General features: G+C 42.1%; 1 protein-coding gene across 12 annotated transcripts in view; it reads right to left on the reverse strand.

Moving 5' to 3' along the window:
- SLMAP (sarcolemma associated protein) overlaps positions 1-21,596 on the reverse strand; it is a 242,733-nt gene that overhangs the window by 157,214 nt on the left and 63,923 nt on the right. The window contains exon 1 of one of the 12 annotated variants that reach the window (XM_077452017.1): positions 8,211-8,219. The exons of the other annotated variants lie outside the window; for them this stretch is intronic. The gene's annotated coding sequence lies outside the window, so the exon portion shown is untranslated. Of the gene's footprint in view, positions 1-8,210; positions 8,220-21,596 lie in introns of those variants that run through there. 12 annotated transcript variants of the gene reach the window in all.

Genomic DNA, 21,596 nt, shown 5'->3' on the forward strand with positions numbered 1-21,596 from the left:
AACGCATATTGGGAAATCACTCACCATTCATCTAAGAGTGACATATTTGGAGGATCTCCCTTCAGTTGAGAGGAGTGATCACCCATTTGTTAAATATTCACCTAGGAGGAGTGACTCACTGGAGAGGATCACTCTTCATGTGACGGGCAGCGCCATCCACCCCTACATCTATACCTTTTAATACGGGAGCTTCAACTGCCTAGCCTATACCTAAGCGCGGAAAACAATTTATATACCTGGTTTTGACAGGTACTAGCCTCCCACTTCCGGTCAAGACCTGACCGCTGGACACATCATAGGTCCCAGAAGACTACGGGACCATTCACAAGGCGCAGTGTGGCTTGCTCATGTGCAGTAGGAAACCATTGTGTAGCCGGAAGGTTTCACTGCCTGTTTCCCTTACTTAAGATTCTGGCATGCCTGCACCTGAAGCCGATTAAAAGTATCGGCTCAGCGGGAGAACATAGATGGATCCCGGGACAGCTAAGCGTTCTTATATTATGTCAGCAGCTACAGTATTTGTACCTACTTTTTTGGGGGGGGGGGGGGGGGGGCTGTAGCTCCTCTAAGCAGCTCATAGATAAATCAGTTTTTTGGTTCAAACAGAGGGTAGAATGACTTCTATACATCCACAGTCCCCATATATGGATTGATATTCAGCCAGTCCAAATTTTGATCAATGAATGGTTAGCTTTAATAGTAGAAACCATTCCATCTACTTTAAAGTAGTTCTAAATGCTGAAGATTTTTTACCTTAACACATGGAGGTAAAAAACCTTCAGTGTGCAGCTGCCTCCACACCTTATATACTCTTATACTTACCAGAGTCGGATATTGACCCAGCAACATGCAAGAGTGTGGCAGCTCTCCTTGCTCTCTACATCCTCATTGGCTCAGACAGAGCACAGCCATTGAGGAGGGGGCAGGGCTGAGCACTGCTCACAGAGTGGGACTCGGGAGTGAGCATGCACAAGTGTCCTCACAGCAGGCAGCTTGCTATAGGGATAATGGACAGGAGGGGCGGTGTGGAGGAGGAGCCAGGAGTGATAGCAGGGGACCTGAGAAGAAAGTATAACAGGTTTGTTATTTTAAAGAAAAATCAAGCTTTTAGTATCACTTTAAGATACCTTTCATAAACGAGCACGGCAGAATGTATAAGTTTATGTTAAGGGCAGCCCAACCGCTCCAGCTCATCTCAGGGAAAATATTGAATATTTCAGGCTATTTTTGCCTCTGAACAGTCAGGGCTCCTTATCATTGCCATCAGATTTAATAATCACTGAACCACAACCAACAATTAGTTTTACGCTGTCTAGCTAGACACTGAAAGGCAATGACCGATTCATTTCATTGGTTTGGAGCAAATTTGCACATTTTTTGCAATGCATCATTTGTTCCAGTTAGCAAGCTGCAGGGCTTTCATAAAATGCCGGAAACAATACTGGCGTAAGGAACACCAAGTGGCTGTAAACAGATTTTATTCCGCCCAATAAATACATATTTAACAGCCCCAGTAAAGTGATGAAGTTTGATCACAGCACATCCCAAACCTGATCCTGTTTGCAGTAAATGAATGTCAACGGATGTCAGTGTTGCTCTCGCATTCACTAAGGTTTGCTTAGTTTTAGCTCTGAGAAGGGATCACCAAATCACATGGTAACAAGTATCCAATTACTTTCTCAGAACCTCCATAACATTGCAACAATCATCACTCACTCCTCAATTATAAATTCAAGAGTATGCCTTGCAAAAATAAAGAACTTTCCTTTAATTAGCAACATTTGCGTCAGGCAAGCTATGTAATGGCATGTAATCTTACATAGCAGCTCTCTCCTAAAGCAACCTTTCACTCGTGGTTGAAAAGCAATGGTATAGTAATCAGGAGAAGTGTTTTATATTTAGAGTTGATGGCTTCATGCACAGCACAGAGAAGCACCGCTAAGAAAAGCCAGCCTGATTGCCTAGTGCTCTATAGACTATCAAACTGCACAATATCACCTCTATGTAGCCAAAACTTCAATATGCTTTGGATAGAGTGTTGAAGGGTTAAAGCAGTCACATTATCTTTTGCTTAGTGCCCCACTGGAAAGATTTCCCTTCATTTCCTGTCCCAGAAACACATCAGGAAGAGCAAATCTTTCCAAGTGAAGGATTACCGCCCCCCCCCCCCCCCCGCCAGAATTAGGACAAGCTTCTTCATGATTTACCCTCTCCTTAAAAAGCGTTTGTTAAACCAGCCCCCCCCCCCCCCCCAAAAAAGTAATAAATAAATATGTTTCTTTAAAGCATGTTACGTTGTACAGACCACTGCTTGTGCAGTGTAATTTTACCCCCTGTAACTCCTGAAATACTTGGCTGATCCTGCCAGTTTCTGCCATCCTTTCTGTAAACTGACCACGATAATCAGGGCTGACACTGTGGTCAGTGTACATGCCTTAGTCACACGCAGGCTCCTCTCCTGTGCCTCAACTGTCGTCCTCTTCCTTCCTCCCTCCCTCCTCCCAGCCTGCCTGCTCCCCCATCTGCCTAACCTGCTCTAAACTTAACAGCTTTTTATCTGCTATAGAGCCCACTGATAAAGAAAACCAAGCTCCCCAGTACATGTCATTCATAAGAATATGCAGTATAATAGCTTACTTCAAATTATTGCATCGGCATCAGAGACCAGCGGGCACTCAGCTGAGCGTCCAACGGCACTCTGAAGTGAGCTATTATACAGCATATTTTGATAAATGACATGCACTGGGGAGCTTCGTGTTCTACATTAGCAAGAACAGTAGCTGAAATGTTTTTACCTTCAACACTTTAACATTCAGTCTCAGTGATATGGGCACCAGGACAAAAAACCTTGACAGTTCTAGCCTTCCCCCAGCCTAAAGTGGGGTATACACAAAGAAAATCAGGTAAATGTTCATTCCATTTTACTTGATCTGTCACAGCAAATCGGAACCAATGAACAAAAATTTGTACTAAATTTCTCGCAGAACAAAGGCTTTTTTTGGTTATCGTTTCTGATGATGCGCAGTCTTACTTTTACTGATTTGTTTTTGTATGTAAATCATATGAAAACGGTACACATTAAAATAAAAATTGTCGTTCTGTTCCCTTACGAGAAACATTTGAGTTTGTTCCTTTGGGAATTTTCATACAACTTGGAATCGGCTGTTGAATGAAGTACACATTATACGAAAATTCTTTGGATGAAAATGTTTGCCTAATTTTATTATAGTGCGTACAAGCCGTAAGGCTCAGTTCATACTGCCGCGACTCAAAAGTCTTGGGACTTCCAGTGCACCTTAGCAATGTGACCCGCTTGTCACTTGCGATGCAGCGTCAATGTGACTTTCATGCTCTGAGATTCATATAAGACAAACTACTACTTCCTTAGGATTTTTGTGATTTTAACATTACAGTCTATAAAACTCATGTTACAAGAAAGATGTAGAAAAGTAGTGTAAGAATAATTTTTTGTCACTGCAACTCGAGTAGTAGGAAAAGTCAGCACTCATTGAAATGAATGTGTTTTGATTTGATATGCAACTTTGTCACACATTGCAGCAGTGTGAACCACGGCCTACTGAAGTCTGACTTTTTTTGCTTAACTACCTGCTATAAAAACAATACTAAGAAATCCAATTAATGCCAAGGTCGAAGAAAAACGACTGAATTACAAGTCCTGTCACACAAATCTTTTTATGAGAAAAAGCAGCCTAATAAATACCACTACAAACACAGGACTTTACCATTGACTTGTCAGGGATCATTCATGGGCCATGAGATGTTCCAACAGCCCCACACCTTTCTCCAATACATGTCTGCACATATCAAATGTAAAGTGGTTCTAAAAAGGCAGGTTTTACCTTCTTGCATGCTTTAGGTAAAAAAAAAAAAAAAAAAAACTCATCCCCCCAATACTTAGCTGAGCCGTATTGTGATCCAATGATGCGAGTGAGAGCCTCAGCTCTCTGCAGACTCTCCTTCCCCATTGTCTACTGCTGCTGTCAATCACAGCCAGCAAGGAGGGAGTGGGAGTGGGGCTGAGCCATGGCTGTGTGTGTGAATGGACACAGAACAGCAACTCAGGAGCGAGCTTGCTTTGGTTCCCCCATAGCAAGCTGCGTACTATGGGGGCACTCAGCAAGAAGAATTGGGCCTGAGACGTTGGAGGGGGACCCAAGAAGAGGAGGATTTAGGCTGCTCTATGCAAAACCACTGCACAGAGCAGGTATGTATAACATGTTCGTTATTAAAAAAAATTAAGTAAATGTGACATAAAAATCAGCTTCAAGAAAATGTACAGTAATTGTAGGAAAGTTACATCTACTGAGACTGTACAAAATTTTCCTTTATGGAAACCATAACAAAAAATATGGATTGCTGATTGCACCTTCTATACATGCTATCTGCCTGCCCGTCTCTGGCTAAAATATTGTGAGTGCCCCAGAGCAAGCATGCAGTATAGAAAGATTTGACAAGTCAAGACTTCCAGGTTGTCAGGTCAGCACCCGACAGTGGCTTAAAACGGAGCTGCACCCAAAAGGGACGCTTTATCGCATGAAAGTGCAGTCCCTGTAAATCTAAGGGGTAGAGCTGAAATGAGGGGAAGCTCTGCTGATTTTATCATCCAATGTGCAAGCTAAAATGCTGTTTATTTTACTTGCATGTCCCCCTCGGATCTACAGCGACTTTACTTCCAAGTGCACTTGCAGTGCAAAGTGGATTTTCCTTTAGTAAATAACAGCCCATTGTTTTTTGTGTTAGCCCTGAGCAGTAGTAGCCAAACCCCTCAGTGCAGCTTCCCTGGACTTCTTGTCGGAGAGCATGCACATAGAATACCAAGTCACAAAGGACAGTAGCTGTCCATCTATTAACGCTGATGGGGGAGGAGAGAGTGGCTTGCGCTCCTAAGGCTTCAGTGCTGTGCAATGTGTGTTGACGCGCACAGCTCCCGACTGAGTACACATGTAACAGTGTCTCTGTAGGACCTTGCAAGGGAAAACGGCCAATCCTTCAACACCACTTTAAGTAGCAAATGTCTAAACTCTTTGTACCCATAAAAATGTCATCTGCATGTCATAAAATGATATCACCGCTTTTCTTTCAGCAGAATGTCACAGATGAATGGCCATTCCAGTTCAGTAATAAAAGTTGCAACAACCGTCTTCTAAAAAAGTAAATATGAGTCAAACTGGTTCTCTCATTTTGTTCTATTATCTTTTTCAAAACATAATAACCAGTAGTAAAAAAAAAAAAAAAAAAAATAGGTCTATATGGTTTGTTGCTTTAATCATGTGGTTTGTAACCACTACATAGTTACAGAGTCACTGCTAGGAGGAGGAGCAGGGTGACCTGAGCTCAAGATTCGGATTCCTGCCAACTTCCCCAAAAACACCACATCTAAATGCATAACGTGTGCCAAACAGCTCTGTTCACACACTGCCAAGGAGGATATTGCAGCAGTGACAAGAATATAACAAGTAAAATTGGGACTTTGACTGCCTAGAACCTCCCTGGAAGGATAACTGCAGGTTTAAGCTTTTCATATAGGTTACAATCAAAATTTATTTACTCTACTTTAGACGAAGGCTGGATGAACATTATACAATTTTTTTGTACAATTTCCTTTAGAGTTACCAAAACAAAAGTAATATGAGGTCACACAAACACTTGCAATAAGTATGCAATCAGGCAGACCCTTGTACTACATAGTTGAAGGTAACTCTAAAGGAAATGGAAAAAATAAAATGGTCTATTTTAAAGGCCAGCTTAAACAAGTACACAGTGCAAGGGTCCAGCCTAAATAATTTAATTTGTATCCAGTGAGGTAAACCTCACAATACAAAATTGTTAAATCTAAAAGGCAACTGTAAAGTTAAAGCGGGAGTCCGCCGGGACTCGGCGTTTTTTTTTTTTAAGTCAGCAGCTACAAATACTGCAGCTGCTGACTTTTAAAATAGTGACACTTACCTGTCCAGCGCGCCCGCGATGTCGGCACCCGAAGCCGATCTCTAGATCGACACTCGAGTGCTGCCGCCGCCATCTTGGGTATGGGAATCAGGAAATGGAGCCTTTCGGCTTCATTTCCTGGTTCCCTACTGCGCATGCGCGAGCCGCGCAATGAGGACGGTCCCCGCTGCCTCTGGGATCTGTGCGTTTCCCAGCAGGCAGCGGGGCACTTGCGGAAGGGGGCGGGCACTTGCGCAAAAGGGCCCCTTTCCGCAGAGAGCTAGCCCGGAAGTGGGTGCAGTTACCTGGATTATCCAGGTAACTGCACCCCCCTCCCCCCTGAAAGGTGCCAATCGTGGCGCCGGAGGGGGGGAGGAATCCGATGAGCGGAAGGTCCATTTTAGGGTGGACCTCCGCTTTAAGCTTAGTATGCACTAAAGTTGCACCAATATTAGTGCCGATTCCAAGCGTTCCAACAAGTACCCGTGCAAATGCTACAATACCTGAAACCAATACCTTTGTGTTGCAATTTGAGCCCATACAAAATGAATGGGCTAAAATTGCTCTGTGATTAATCACATTCAATTTGAACAGGAATTCCTGTACAAATTGCATGCAGTCTGCCCCATGGCTCCTGCGTGAACCCAGGCTTGTCAGTGACTTCAGCCTGGGTTCACACAACAGTGTTGGAAACTGCATACGATTCCGACAGGAATCACACAGCATTCCTGTTCAAATCGGTACTCATTATCAATGGGTACTTGACCGTAGGGTGGATAAAAATCGGATTTAAAGAAAAGGGGAAAAAAGGGGAAAAAAAAACTATTTTGATTTTTATCAAATATATTTTAAATTAAATGCTTTTAGAATAAGAATCTATCTAAAGCTAGTTTTCTACTTAAGATACATTAATAATTTAGTCTAGTCTATTTAGCATGAAATGGAGCTTAGTTATGTAGCAGGAGTCTGAAATATTTTAATTTTTGGTAAACTCATTCAATGAATCAAGGCTCTGCAAGCAGAGATAACATGAACTCCATTGATGCATTCACACAATTTCACGCTACCAGCAAGAATAAGTCCTTACATTTAAAGAGCACCTGTCATTTTAGATCAATCATGACAGTGCCTGTTGACAGACATCCACTCAACCGCTGCCGCCACGTCCCTCACCTTGTCGTGTCACGGCCGCATCACCAGCCATCCCATTAAAGTGAATGGGACCGACGGTCAGCCAACAGGGGGTCAGAGGAGGAGACTGTGTGACAGACAGCTGCTCTTTAAAAAATTTTTTTTTAAAACAAGCCTTTTTACTAGCGAATTAAAAATCGAATCCACCCTGCTTGACCAAAAGAATAGGTACTCCACGGTATAAAAAAAAAAAAAAAAACGGCATCGGTGCAACCCTAGTATATACTGGTAGACCGTCTAATGAAAAGTTGTACAACAAGTCTTAGAACTTAACATTCAATTTTGGAATACATGGACTTGGCCAAACAAAAATGACACTGTTAGAAATTCAAACCTACTGTAGGAAAAAAACAATTCCATCTTGCTCCTATGAATTTTCTAACCATTTCTGTTTAAAACTAAAGTCAATGTGCCCACAATAATGATTAGAAAAATAAACAAACGTTCTTACAAAGAAAAAGGTTAACCCAGTCTTTAGAGTAACCTGTGGCCAAGTTTTAGGAAAATGCCAAAATATGACTCCCATTGGTCTCCCTAATTGCAATGAATTTACATTTTACCAGCACATACTTTAAAGAGGAAGTAAACCCTTTCAAACCACTTTGACCTACAGGTAAGCCTAGATTAAGGCTTACCTGTAGGTCCAAGCAATATCTCCTAAACCTATATGGTTTAGGAGATATTTGCCCGAAAATGGGCACTGCTGTCTACGGCGCATGCGCCGTAGACAGCGGCGCGCAGGCGCACTAAATGCGGCAAGTCCAAGAATGGATTTGCCCAATTTGTCGACTCCAGTGCGCATGCGCGGGAGTGACGTCATCGCGGCTTCGCCGCTGTCATTCGTCGGAGCTGCGAGACGCCACCAGCAAGATGGATGCGGCGGACTACAGGGGACAGCGGCGACTTCGCTGGCTCCTGTGTCAGGTAAGTGACACATAATGAGCTACTATGCGATGCATAGTAGTCCATTATGCTTTACCTTTGCAGGGAAAAAAAAAGGAAGTAAACCCATCAGGGTTTACTTCCTCTTTAAGACAGCAACAAGCTAATAAACACACAATGTGACTTGTTTGGTACTTGTAATGCAGTCCACGGGAGCTTCTCACACTTGTTAAAAAGAGGCGGGTTTCCTCGATTAGAGATGACAACATGATGTTCATTATTCTCAAAGCAAATAATAATTTCTAGTATGTCAGTCAGCTTTGTACACGTTTTAGATTCTTGTACAAGAAATGATCAGTGTGGTCTGGAAAAAAAAACGTGGCAAAACTGCCCCATTGGGAGCAAGCAACAGTTTTGATTTGCTTTGCCACCCCCACCATCACTCCCATCCTCAAGAGTATATACCAGTGATGGTGAACCTACTCTGCAGTGTAGTTGAGCATCATGGGAAATGTAGTTCCAAAACATCTGGGGTGACATCACTGGCATATACTGTACTTAACTTTTATTGATCTCTTTAGTGCTGGGAGACATAAAGGAAATAAGAGTATGAAAGAGTTTGTGACTCACCTATGAGACCGTACAGTGCCAACCGCTGTCACACGCAGCTGAAAGTCCAGCATGAGCTACAATTCAAACGACCCCCACCCAGGCCTTTGCTTTCACTCCCAGGGGCTGAATGAAGCAGCAGGTTAAAGGAAGGCGGCCCTTCCACACGGATGTCCCGTATGTCTGTTTATCATCCATCCGTTGACAAATAGAAAAAAACTGATGTAAATTTTCTGATCAACATCAGTTTACATCCACAATCATTCTCTTTTTGTTTTTAACTGATCAAAGCTTTATTTTTCTTCTGTTCAAAACCTTATTGGACGAAAAATGGGGGTAAAACTCAAATAGTTTTTCATCCATTTTTGCATTGGTACTGGATGTAAAAAAAAAAAAAAAAAAAAAAAAAAAAAAAAAAAAAAGGCAGAAAAACTGAGGTCTGCATGTGTGAAAAGGACACACTTCTCTGGGGGTGGGGGTATGGGGCTGCAGTAAAACGTTAATGTTATAGGGGCAGCGAAAAAATGACTTTAAAAATGTCCAGATTATACAGATTACAAAAACGCTGCACATGCAAACTGAGCATTTAAATACTAGTCAACACGTTGAAATAAACCAAACTAAGATTTAGAATGTAATTAATCCAATGTAAAGGCCTGTTATCGCAATGTTTAACGTTAAAAGCTGAGCTCCTCGCAAGTTTAGTCAGCAAGTGTAATGTGTAAATGCTGCCGTTCTTTCCTTAAAAACATGGCTGCCAAATAGCTTCCTTTACCCGAGAAGGCTCAGCAGTATAATGCACAGTGCCAGGGATGGGTGTCTTGGACATGAGAGTTAAATGCACGGTGTATACCTACTGTAAATATATGGTTTTCAAAATCGTGGGTTTTTTTAGTGGACATTAAGACCGAATCCCCTAATAAGTGAATGGCAGTCTGCTTTTCTTTAGTTGCTGGATTAGAACTACCACCGCTTACCTAAGAAAATTAGCTTCACTTTGGATTCAATATATTTTTACATAACGGCTTCACTCTTTACAACTAAAATGACCACACAGAAAAGGATCGAAGAGCCACTTATCAGCTCAGCTTTTTGGGAATTATGAGATCCTCCTTTCACTACTTCAAATAACCACATAAATGACTGCAACCACTTTGCTGAACCAAAGGCACATTTTAGAAATTGTCTATTCCACCTACAAGACTAAATTCAGCTTAATAAGCTTGGTATATTATGACTGTGCAGGTTATCTCCAGTATATCTTACTCTGAGCATGGTCCATCTAAAAAAGTCTATGGTGACGAAACGCGTTGCAGGGAGATTAGTCATACGACGTTGCCACATCTGGTAGTTTGACATTCTGTTGGTTAAAAATATTCCTTTTGACACATGGATTGATACTTGGATTTATATGCTATTTCATCTATGTTGCTTGCGAGTACTTTTGTAATTTTAAAATGTTTGTCGGCAATACTGCACATTGAGGTGTCTTTTTGCCTGTCTCTACATCCTATGTGATCTGAGGTCCTATCTTTGACGGAGTCCCTCACAGCCCGAGGGTCATGGTTATCAGGAGATCCTATGAGTGTGGTGATTTGAAGATGATTACCACAAAAATGCTCGACTGTTTTTGATTAAGTAGGCCAACATTTGGGGTAAGGATAAGTGTGTGTCCGTGCTATTGGTGGCGGATTTTTATCAGCACCTGTCGTGTGGAATTACATTCACTGGATCCCCATCTATGAACTTTCCCACTCTCAATGAGATGTACATTACTCATGTTTAATATACAAGTTCTGCATTTATCTTATATTGTTATTGTTTTTACCAGGAAACTGTGCTAGCTGCTTATATTCAGTTCCTTTTTATATCGTTTTATATGTTGTGTAAATTTTATTATATGGATTCATGTGGACATTTTATATCTGCTTTATAGATTGTCATCTGTCTCCCCGTGTACGATTTAAACGAGGACCAACTAGCAGGGTGCACTTGAATCGGGACCAGCGGTAAAACCATTAGTATGAAAACCTTTTCATGGGCTTGGAGACATGCTCTCTGTGTGTGTGAGCGTTTGCCAGTGTTTATAAGTATTAAGCACAATCCGCTGGGCTGCTTGCCTTCAAATGTCTATGCACGTTAGAGAAGTGAAGTCCACATAACGAGAGAAACATATCTCCGTTGTGGCTACGCTATCCCTTTTGGATACATATAGGCTTTAAGAGGACATTGATATCTGCCTTATATACTTGTACCGTATATTGACAGCAGTAGAAATGTCCCCGCAGATCTTCTCAAGCCTGTAAGAACAAGCAGAATACTGGTTACTCCGAGCAGTATTGAGTGGGCTCCATGCTGACCAAGTTGGTGGATGTGCATGCATATGGCTGGGCAGGGGGCAGTGTACATGCCTCAAGTGGGGGGGGGGGGGGATGGGGACGTGCACTCACCCCATCCCACTCACGTGGATGCACTCCCCCCTCCCTTTACTGTCAATTCCTGTGTTGTCATAATTTTGCATGGAAGATCAGATTGGCTGTTGGGGCCATGACTACCTGTTAGTTTTTTTTTTTTTTATCGGCAACAAAAGGAATGACAAAGTGCTGTGAGGGCAGGCAGCCGAGCTGTGGAGCTAATGATGCAAGAATGGTGGTAATGTGTGTTACTTGGGAAGAGACGGGAAAAAGGGTCCTATTAAGATGCATTATACCAAAAGGCTGAAAGTGACATGGATTTGCAGCGTATAGCAAAATTTCCACATCAACAGCTGCGATCTGGTTTTTTTTGTTGTTTTTTTTATTTATTCTAAAGCTTCAAAGGGGAAATTCTCATTACCATAATTGAGCGTCCAGGTTCCAGAGCCCTTTGGGTTATAACTCTGGAGCATAAATACCATAACATTTAACGCTAGATATCTGCTAATAAGGCCTACAGACAATAAACACACATAATGAAGTCTACAGACAGTGCAAACACTAAATACAGTTTTAATTTAGGTTTATAAAAATCATCTTGTCCTTACACTTGTAATATTATGAGACTAAATATTTTAAAGGAGAAGATTTCATTTTATTTTCATTGTAGTTTTTATCGCAGTTCAGTTTTAAAAAGTCGCCCCACTGCACACAGGAGTTTCAGAGCAGTTTTTTTTCAAGGTGGTGTTAAAATGCTTTACCAGCAGGGAATAATTAAATCACTAAAGCCGTTTAACTTGAGGAGGCCAGTCTAGTATATTTTTCCCTTCAATGGCCTTGCATTCTAGCAGTGAGGGCATTGTTGTATAGTGCAGTGGTTCAGGCAGTGTGAAATCTTCAGAAAGTGATCGATGTATATGAGAACTGTCAAATGTTACTGAACTTATCCCAGGAGCTAACATGGAGTGAGAGGGGAGGAGACTCCAGGTTTTCTTGTAGTCACACAATGCAGAGCCACAGCCCACAAAAACTTGTCATACTGTTCCAGGTCATGTGCTGATCAAGGCTGCATTATAAAGTACCAAAGGGGGCAAATGTAGCCCTCATGCACAGGTTGGGGACTAGGTCCAAAACCACGTAGGAGAAGACCTGAGAACAAAGACCTCATGCAAACAGATTAACCAAGTTACTAGTAGATTGACAGCATAGTGGCTACATAGTTAGCACTTCTGCCTAGTAGCACTAGGGTCGGTTAGAATTGCAACCACGGCCCTGGTGTTTGCAGGTTCTCCCTGTGCCTTCGTGGATTTCCTCTAGGTACTCCAGTTTCCTTTCACATGCCAAAGACTTATTGGTAGGTTCATTGGCTCCTCTCTAAATTGGCCCTAGTATATGAATGGGAACCTTGGATTGTGGGCTCCTTGAGGGTAGGTATCGATACGAGTGTGGTATGTACAGGGATAGGGACAATTGTAGATACTCATCTTGAACGGGATGGACTGGTGTCTTTATTCAACCTAACTATGTATGTAAAACGCTGTGTAAATTGAAAGCACTATATACACAAGTACCTCAAATTAATAGGAATAAAAAAAAATCCTCCAGCCCTTAACCCCCTTTGGTTGATAAAGTGGGAAACTTATTTTCATAAAGTTAACCTACATGTTAAGTTTTACTGTTTTTTTTTTTTTTTGCTTTTTTTTTTACATACCTTTCATTGATTGGTAACTGCCATCATTTAATGAGCTCATGCCATTACAGAAACTGACAGCCAGCGTTCCATTACTTGTGTACAGCATAGACAGTCATCCAAGCCATTTCAATAACATTATTCCATTGTACAAACACACAGAGGGAGCTGGAAGGCACAGCTTCCACCAGGGCATTTTCCAGCATCTGATCCAGGTTTTGCTTTATACGAACTTACACAGAATGCATGAACATCCCTGGAATTTGTTTTTGCTTCAGTGCAGAACAGATGTACTTAAATCGCAAATTTCCAGACTATTTTTAGAAATGACAGCCTTAATTAGCCAATGTATGCTCAGATGGAAAACTAGAGATATAAACCAAAACTAAGGTCAGTCTGCAAATCAGGAGGCACATTGGTACCAAGGCATTGAACTGCTGTGTCAGCGACGTTCTGAGAAGATGTTTTATAGAAAAGATTTTAGCCAACAGTAAATCTGACTTAATGGATCTGAACACTATCAACATTTATATAGCAGTGTGTGCCAACTTACTGTAAAACGAATCAATACACATGCATTTTAAAAAAGCAACTTAGTATTTATATTTATAAATTCTAAAATTTCAGGTCAGAACAGCCAGATTTACTCTTTACAAACACAGGCTATGTAGCCATATAAAGACTAATCTCCTGAAAAGGACATTTACTAGTCCCAGATTGCCCCAAGAACAGGCACGCAGTAACTTGTCATTGAACCCAAACAAACCAGAAATGACAGACATTTCAATCCTCTAGAGCTGTTATTCTCAACCAGTAATTTCTAGAACCATGAGAGCCTTCAAAGGTTACTAAGAGAACCCTGGGCTGTGACCTCATCAGATAATGCCTGAATAATCATGTGGCCAACAGCACTTCGCAAACTTTGGTTGCATGAAACAAATAATCTCATCTGTAAGAGTGCAATTCTGACCAACACTGCAGGGGGGCATTCTTTCCATTGGTCACTAATGCAAGGGGTATTTGTCCTACTGACCCATTTACAAAGTGGATGTAAACCTGAAAAAAAAACAAAAAACTTTTAATCAAGACTTCTACCTGGTACAGTAGAGGATGTCAATTCATCTGTGCCGAGTCTTGTCACAAAGTTACTCTAGCTCTGCGCAATCCTCTTGTTTTTTTAGCAAGATAGAAAAAAAAAAATAAATACACAGAAAAGTTTGTGTCACCACATCCCCCACTGCTGTGATTGACATTGGATTTGTTTATCTTATGAACAAGCATGAGAGCAGAGAGGAGTGTCTACGACTCTAGCTTCACATACCTCCTCCTTTCTTCTCCAGCTATCCTAGGTTTGACTGTTCCACCCCTCTGCATGACTGGGCATGCTGAAGTTGTGTGGTGCCTTTCCTGAGTTTTGACTGGATGTTACTCATCATGGGGCGATATCCTTGAAATTAGCATTCAATCAGTGTGACCGAGGATAATCATGGTGCAGTCAGCTCCCAGAGCCAGCACAAAGAGTAACTGAGTGTAGGAGGTGGGTGCGGAGTCTTGTGACATCACAACTCCACCCACCAAGTTATGGCAAAGAGATGCACCCACTGACTCCAGAGTTTTGCAGGGCTCCTACTGCTGAAGGGGGGTGACATTTGCAAGGTAGGAATACATGCAGGAGGGTATCTAGCTCCCCCTCTCTATATACATACACAATACATTAATACTATACCAATAGTTTATACTGGGTGAGTGGTGGGTTTACATCCATTTTAAAAAAGGCTCCTTTACAGGGTCTCCAAATGGCCCAAACCTCACTCAAGCATTACAGAGCAGCATGGGTTTATTGCAACTTAAACCCATTGACCCCTATATTTGCAATGATACCTCAGTGAAACAGTTTTCAGCAATTTTTTTGTCATGATCTTGAAGCTCCATTACAGATCCTGGCTCTTTAGGTCCATCACTTTGCTTGGTCTAATTTAAAGTGGTTGTAAACCTCAGACATGAAATGTGAACAAAGCATATCCCTCTATAGTGTGTACAATTAAGAGCACTACGTTTTATTTCTGTCTACTGCTTCATTCCTCTGCCATCAGCATGAATCATGTTTGACAATTTTTCCTGACACCTTTACCCATCTTAGCCCCTTCTCTGACAGATCAAACAAACTTTATAAAATGATGGACTTTGAAGGTATGTAGAGATGAGAAGACTGCAGATAAACATGAACAATTTATGTAAAATGGTTTGCTTCATCTCTGTGTATTACCTGAGGCCAGTCCCATTCACTGGATATACGCAAGATCCGGTTCACACTGAGGCAGCACGACTTACAGCGCGACTGCCTCAGGCGACCTGGACGCAACCACTGCGGCGACTTGCAAAATGACTTCTGTATAGAAGTCAAAGCAAGTTGCCTCAAGTTGCCCCAAAAGTCGTACAGGAACCTTTTTCTAAGTCGGAGCGACTTGAGTGGCTCTGATTTGAACGTTTCCATTGCACAGATCGGGACGCGACTAGTCAGGTGGCTAAGTCATCTGACGAGTCGCCTCTGTGTGAACCGGCGCTAAGGGTTTACAACAACTTTAAAAGAACTTCAACACCTGTGGGGTTTTTTTTCCTTCAATCCCCTCAATCCGTTCACTGGGTTATCCTCCAACCACATACTCACACATCCAACAAATCCATCATAGCCCATCTATAATCCGCCTCTCCAACACACAGGGTCCCATGCCACCATCTTGTTTTTGCTTACATAGTCGGCTATCTCTTCCAAGTTCTTTGAGCCAGACACCTGATGAAAAACTGCCATGCATGTACTCTGAAGTTAAACTTAATCACTAAACTTCCAAGCAAGAGAGTCGTAACCGATACCAGAAATGCCCTAACAAGTACCATCATGGTGAGATCACCAGGCATTATTCAATAACAAGTACACATTTAAAAAGACAAACAACTTTCAGCATGTTAAAGCTCAGACTTGTGACTGGGTCGAGATCTAGGCAATTCTCCTGCAGCAAGTAAATTATGAAATGATATATACACACACACATATACATACACTTTTAGCTATGAGCTAAGAGAAGTTTCCATCACATATATTAATCCCAAGTAAATATGTAGGTCAGGGCCACCCCATGGAGCATTTCATTTCTCTGGAGCCGCCCTTCTGTCAGTAGAGCAACTGGCATAGCACCAGTTCCTTAGTCATTGGGTGCAGCTCTTAAAATACCAACTAAAAATTAGCATGGCCTTGTTAACGAGACAATATGCTTAACAAGAAATCAAAAATAAAACAGTGAAGTTGTTACAAGACACGTCATCTGCAGGCAAGCATGCAGAAGTGAAACACCTGGTGAGTATGGAGAGCACTTTGATCCTGGGTTCACACTGTAGCGAACACAGACATTGCATCTGATTACCACCCGCACTGTATTGCCGATCACATGCGATGTCTGTGCAATGCGAGCTCAACCACAGTTATATGGCTGAACTCACATTGGATTCACAAAAAATAAAAACATAAAATTGGGGTGAACTTTTTTCCCCCCTGAACTGGAATTGGATCTCATGGATGTCCACACCCATGCAATCTGATTCCAGTCTGAATCCACAGTTCGCATTGCGATCTGTGAACCAATCTGGGGGTGTCATTAACATTGTATAGGCACTCGTAGTGGTTTGCAAAAGGCAGTGTGACCTGCATGCAGGAGAGATTTGATGCAGGAATCGGCGCTGGAATCGTGCTGGTTCCCACAATCAATACAGAGTAAACCCAGGCTCCAGCATCTATCCAGGAAATGGACTGGATTATATAGGTTAGTATGCAAATTCCACTGTACACAGTTAAAAACTCTACCTGCTATAGCTATATACAGTATCTCACAAAAGTGAGTTATACCCTTTACATGAAATAAAATATTTACAGAAATGTGAACACACTGAAGAAATGACACTTCTCTACAAGTAGCGAGTGTACAGCTTGTGTAACGGTGTAAATATGCTGTCGCCTCAAAATAACTCAACACACAGCCAATAATGTATAAACTGCTGGCAAAAAAAGTGAGTACATCCCTGAATGAAAATGTCCACATTGGGCTCAAAGTGTTTTCAAACAAGTTTTCCAGCACTGCTTTAACCCTCCTGGGCCTGGAGTAAAACCAGAGCTTCACAGGTTGCCACTGGAGTCCTCTTCCACTCCTCCATGATGACATCACGGAGCTGGTGGATGTTAGAGACCTTGCGCTCCTCCACCTTCCATTTAAGGATGCCCCACAGTTGCTCAATAGGATTTAAGTCTCGAGACATGCTTGGCCAGTCCATCACCTTTACCCTCAGCTTCTTTAGCAAGGCATTGGTCATCTTTGGGTCATTATGTTGGATTACTGCCCTGTGGCCGTGTCCAAAGGAAAGGGATCATGCTCTGCTTCACAGTCATGTCACAGTACATGTTGGCATTCATGGTTCCCTCAATGAACTGTAGCTCCCCAGTGCCGGCAGCACTCATGCAGCCCCAGACCATGACACTCCCACCACCATGCTTGACTGTAGGCAAGACACACTTGTCTTTGTAATCCTCACCTGGTTACTGCCACTCACGCTTGACACCATCTGAACCAAATAAGTTTATCTTGGTCTCATCAGACCACAGGACATTGCTGAAGACAAGCAGACTAAGGGCATGGATTACTGCAAACTGTTTGTGAGAGATTTCTTGTGCATCATCTTTAGAAGAGGCTTCCTTTGGGACGAAAGCCATGCAGACCAATTTGATGCAGTGAGCGGGTTTATGGTCTCAGCACTGAAAGGCTGACCCCCAACCCCTTCAACCTCTGCAGAAATGCTGTGGCAGCACTCATACGTCCATTTTCCAACCTCTGGATGTGACGCTGAGCACATGCACTCAACTTCTTTGGTTGACCATGGCGAGGCCTGTTCTGAGTGGAACCCGTTCTGTTAAACTGCTTTATGGACTTGGCCACCGTACTCTGCAGCTCAGTTTCAGGGTCTTGGCAATCTAATCATAGGCTATGCCATCTTTATGTAGAGCAACAATTTTTATTCTGATCCTCAGAGTTCTTTGCCATTACATGCCATTTTGAACTTCCAGTGACCAGTATGAGAGAGTGAGCACGATAACACCAAATTTAAGACACCTGATGCCCATTAACACCTGAGACCTTGTAACATTAACAAGTCACGTGACACCGGGTAGGGAAAATGGCTAAATTAGGCCCAATTTTGTAATTTTCACTTTTGTTTCCAGCAGTTTAGACATTAATGGCGGAGTTATTTTGAGGGGACAGCAAATTTGCAACGATATACAAGCTGTACACTCACTACTTTACATTGTAGCAAAGTTACATTTCTTCAGTGTTGTCACATGAAAAGATAATGTGAGGAGTGTATGTATAAAAAAAAAAAAAAAAAAAAATTATATACATACATACATATACATACATACATACATACATACATACACACATACACTACATTCCTAGGTTTTGAAATTAGATATACTTAACCACTTCCCACCCGGCCAATGCACATATACGGCCGGGTGGGAGCCGCCTACTCCTGATAGGACGTTCGGGAACGTCATTCAGGAGCAGCGGGATCGCGCGCGCGCCCGCGCAGCGGCGCGATCCCGATGCGCCCGTGTCACCCGGACACGGCGCATCTCAGATCGGCAGGAGGGCTCTGTGATTGGCCCTCCTGATCACATGACGGCCGTGTCCAATCACGGCCGTCATGTGATGTAAACAAACAGCCGGTTGCTAGGCAATCGGCTCCTCCTCTCCTCACACAGAAGTCATCGCTGTGGAGAGGAGAGCAGATCGCTGCAGCCGGCTGCTGATCAGTGAGTATGAGCTGCTTTTTACAGCTTTTTACTCACTGATCACCAGTCTAGTGTACACAGTAAACACACCACACAGTAAACACATCACACAGTATAAACACAATGTCCCCACACATGTCCCCAAATAATAAAAACACATGTCCCTAATAATAAAAACATGTCCCCCACATATGTCCCACTAAAATCACATGTCCCAATGATTATCTGCACACATATGTACATGATCATTTGCGTACATATGTCCGTGATCACACAAACCAATTATTATACACTTAACGGATTTTTTTTTACCAAAAACATGTAGCAGAATACATTTTGGCTTAAATTTATGACAAAATTTGATTTTATTGGATTTTTATTGAAGTAGAAAAAAGAAAATGTTTTTTTTTTCCCAAATTTCCGCTTTTTTGCGCTTATATCGCAAAAAATAAAAAACGGAGTCGTGAATAAATAACACCAAAATAAAGCTCTATTTGTGCGAACAAAATGATAAAAATTTCATTTGGGTACAGTGTAGCATGACCGCGCAATTGTCACTGAAAGCGCTAGAGCGCTGAAAGCTGAAAATTGGGCTGGGAAGGAAGGGGGCGAAAGTGCCCTGTATTGAAGTGGTTAAAAAAAAAAAAAAAAAAGTTACGAAAGATATTTCCCATCACTTACTACCCCAATGACACGCATCGGAACACAGCAGGTAATGGGGATTTTTTTTTTGATTATTATTTTAATAAATAAGGACCCACAAAATAAAAACTACCAAAGCTGAACTCCATGCAGGTCTAAATGATACAAATCTATGCAGATCTGTAATGAGTAACACATCATGAATAGCATTTGATTAGATAACTCATCCGTACTACAGCACTCATGCCGATTAAAAGAAAGCTGAGTGAAAGATGACCTCAACATTCTGCTGCTTCTCATTTTACTGTCCAGTCACAGGGTGCGAAATGAATAAGCCCCCATAAGACCCAGAAGGATTATGAATGGCAGAAAAAAAAAAAAAACTCAGTCCCCTGCCATGCCAGACAGGGCTATAGATGGGAATAGATAGAAATCCTTTGGCAGGTAAAGCACCTCCTAAATATGTATTTCATTGGAATTCAGCTGTAAAAAAAGGTTACTAAACCCAGGATTCCATGTTTACTATATCTGGTCTCCCACAGTACATAAAGCATGGAAATGCAAAAAAGTTTTAGTAAATATAAACTGCTAAATATCTTCTCGTCAGCAGTATATAGCAGTCTTATAACTTCTATCAGTGTCTGGTTAAAGCTTGTAGGAGAAGCTTTCGTTCTCCCATAATGGTCTTATGAGGATGCAGGATCCCTGAGCCTATGTCTGGACAGTGCTGATGGGAGAATGCGTGCGATCAGCACAAGACCAAATGTAAAAAAAAAAAAAAATAAAATAAAAAAAAACTCTTGAAATAAAAACCAAAGCTGAGCATGTGCAGCTTGTCCCCCAACCTCTGTACTATCAGGGAATATATTAGGGACAGTGGAAGAAGGGGAGGATCAGAGGAGATAGGCCCAAATAGCCTTTTTATACAATGCAGAGGATTAACCCCTTAGGTTCCACAGCGAGTATAACAAGCATGCTTTTTTGCCTATACAACACGATTTTACTGTTGTGGGTTTAGTAACACTAACTAATCCTGATCATCCAAAACTACGAGAAAAGCTTTTCTCTGAGTTAGATATGAACACACAAGTCTTTTACATATAGAACACATAGGCTTGCACCTTTAATTCTATTTCAATCAGCCCTCAAGCTCAGGATTCTCAAGTTACAAAATTTGAATATCAATCCAGGATAAGCAAATATTTTCCAAATACAAGAGGCCTGCATATTCTTACATGAATCTCAGTGCGCTTTGTGCATTTCCTTGAGATCTATGCAGTAATCCAATGTGAAATGCTCTATGCAGCATTTCCTGTAATAAAGACTGGGTCATTGCTGCTCTCATACTTTGTGCAGAGTGACCGGTCTGGTCTCCACCCCTTACTCCATTTATCTGAAGGCAGCCTGTAGTGGGTGGAGCCTGCTTGGTCCATCCCAATATTCTGCACAGGATATATGCAGCACAGTGATTATACCAGTTATTTGATGATATCTAGGTTTGCAAAGGGATTTTATAAACACAAAGTGGATTTATATTCTTTCTAGCCATTGAGATCCATACTCAAATGAAACATTTTACACCTGGATTTCAGCTTTAAGGGCTCAGAGGGACAGCATTATCTGTATTCAGGCATTATCCATCTACTTGCTGGCTTGACATGGAGGTTCAGAGGCGTGAATCATGTAAATTCTGGTGCCCGTGCATATTTTAGCCGTGTTCACAAATATCCAGCACAGATCAGCCCTCTCATCTACTGGCTAATCACTAAGTTTGGGCTTACACAAGTCCAGCTGCAGTTTGGAATACCGAGTCTGGTTTCGTTCACCAATTCAGGTGCAAATTTTTAACTGAAATTACACCTGAATTGGACCCAAAAATGCACAGGAGCCATTTTTCAAACACCCTGACAGACGCCCTGTATGTGGGTGAACCGGTTTCATTGAAAGCTGTTCACATGTTAAGAGAATAGGATGCGGTTAAAAATGCATCCAATTCACATACATGTGAACCCAGCCTAATAGAAAGGAATCAGAGGTTAAGCTTCCTCCTGCCTACAGTAAACCGATCACATCATCTGTGCCTAGGCAAAGTCATTTGACTGGTGCATAAGGCCTCATTCAGAGGAGGTGAATCCGCGTGCACGGAGTCCGTTGGCTCAGCGGGAGTTCTCTCCGTTGATCTCCGCCGAGCCGGCAGATGACAGGTCCCTCTCTGGTCACTGGGCAGGGAGGGGCTTGTCGAGAGCCGCAGGATTCTATGGAGATCTCGGATGTAAACGGACAGCATGTCCGGTTTCATCAGATCTCACCCAATCCAATAGCGACGGATCAGGCCATAGGGCCAACCGTCTGCTTTTGGCGGATCGCACCGGGTCTGATGTTAGCG

The sequence above is a fragment of the Lithobates pipiens genome, unplaced genomic scaffold (assembly GCF_037356315.1).
Source record: "Lithobates pipiens isolate NorthernLeopardFrog02 unplaced genomic scaffold, aLitPip1_a1.2 Scaffold_23, whole genome shotgun sequence".
Lineage (NCBI taxonomy): Eukaryota > Metazoa > Chordata > Amphibia > Anura > Ranidae > Lithobates > Lithobates pipiens.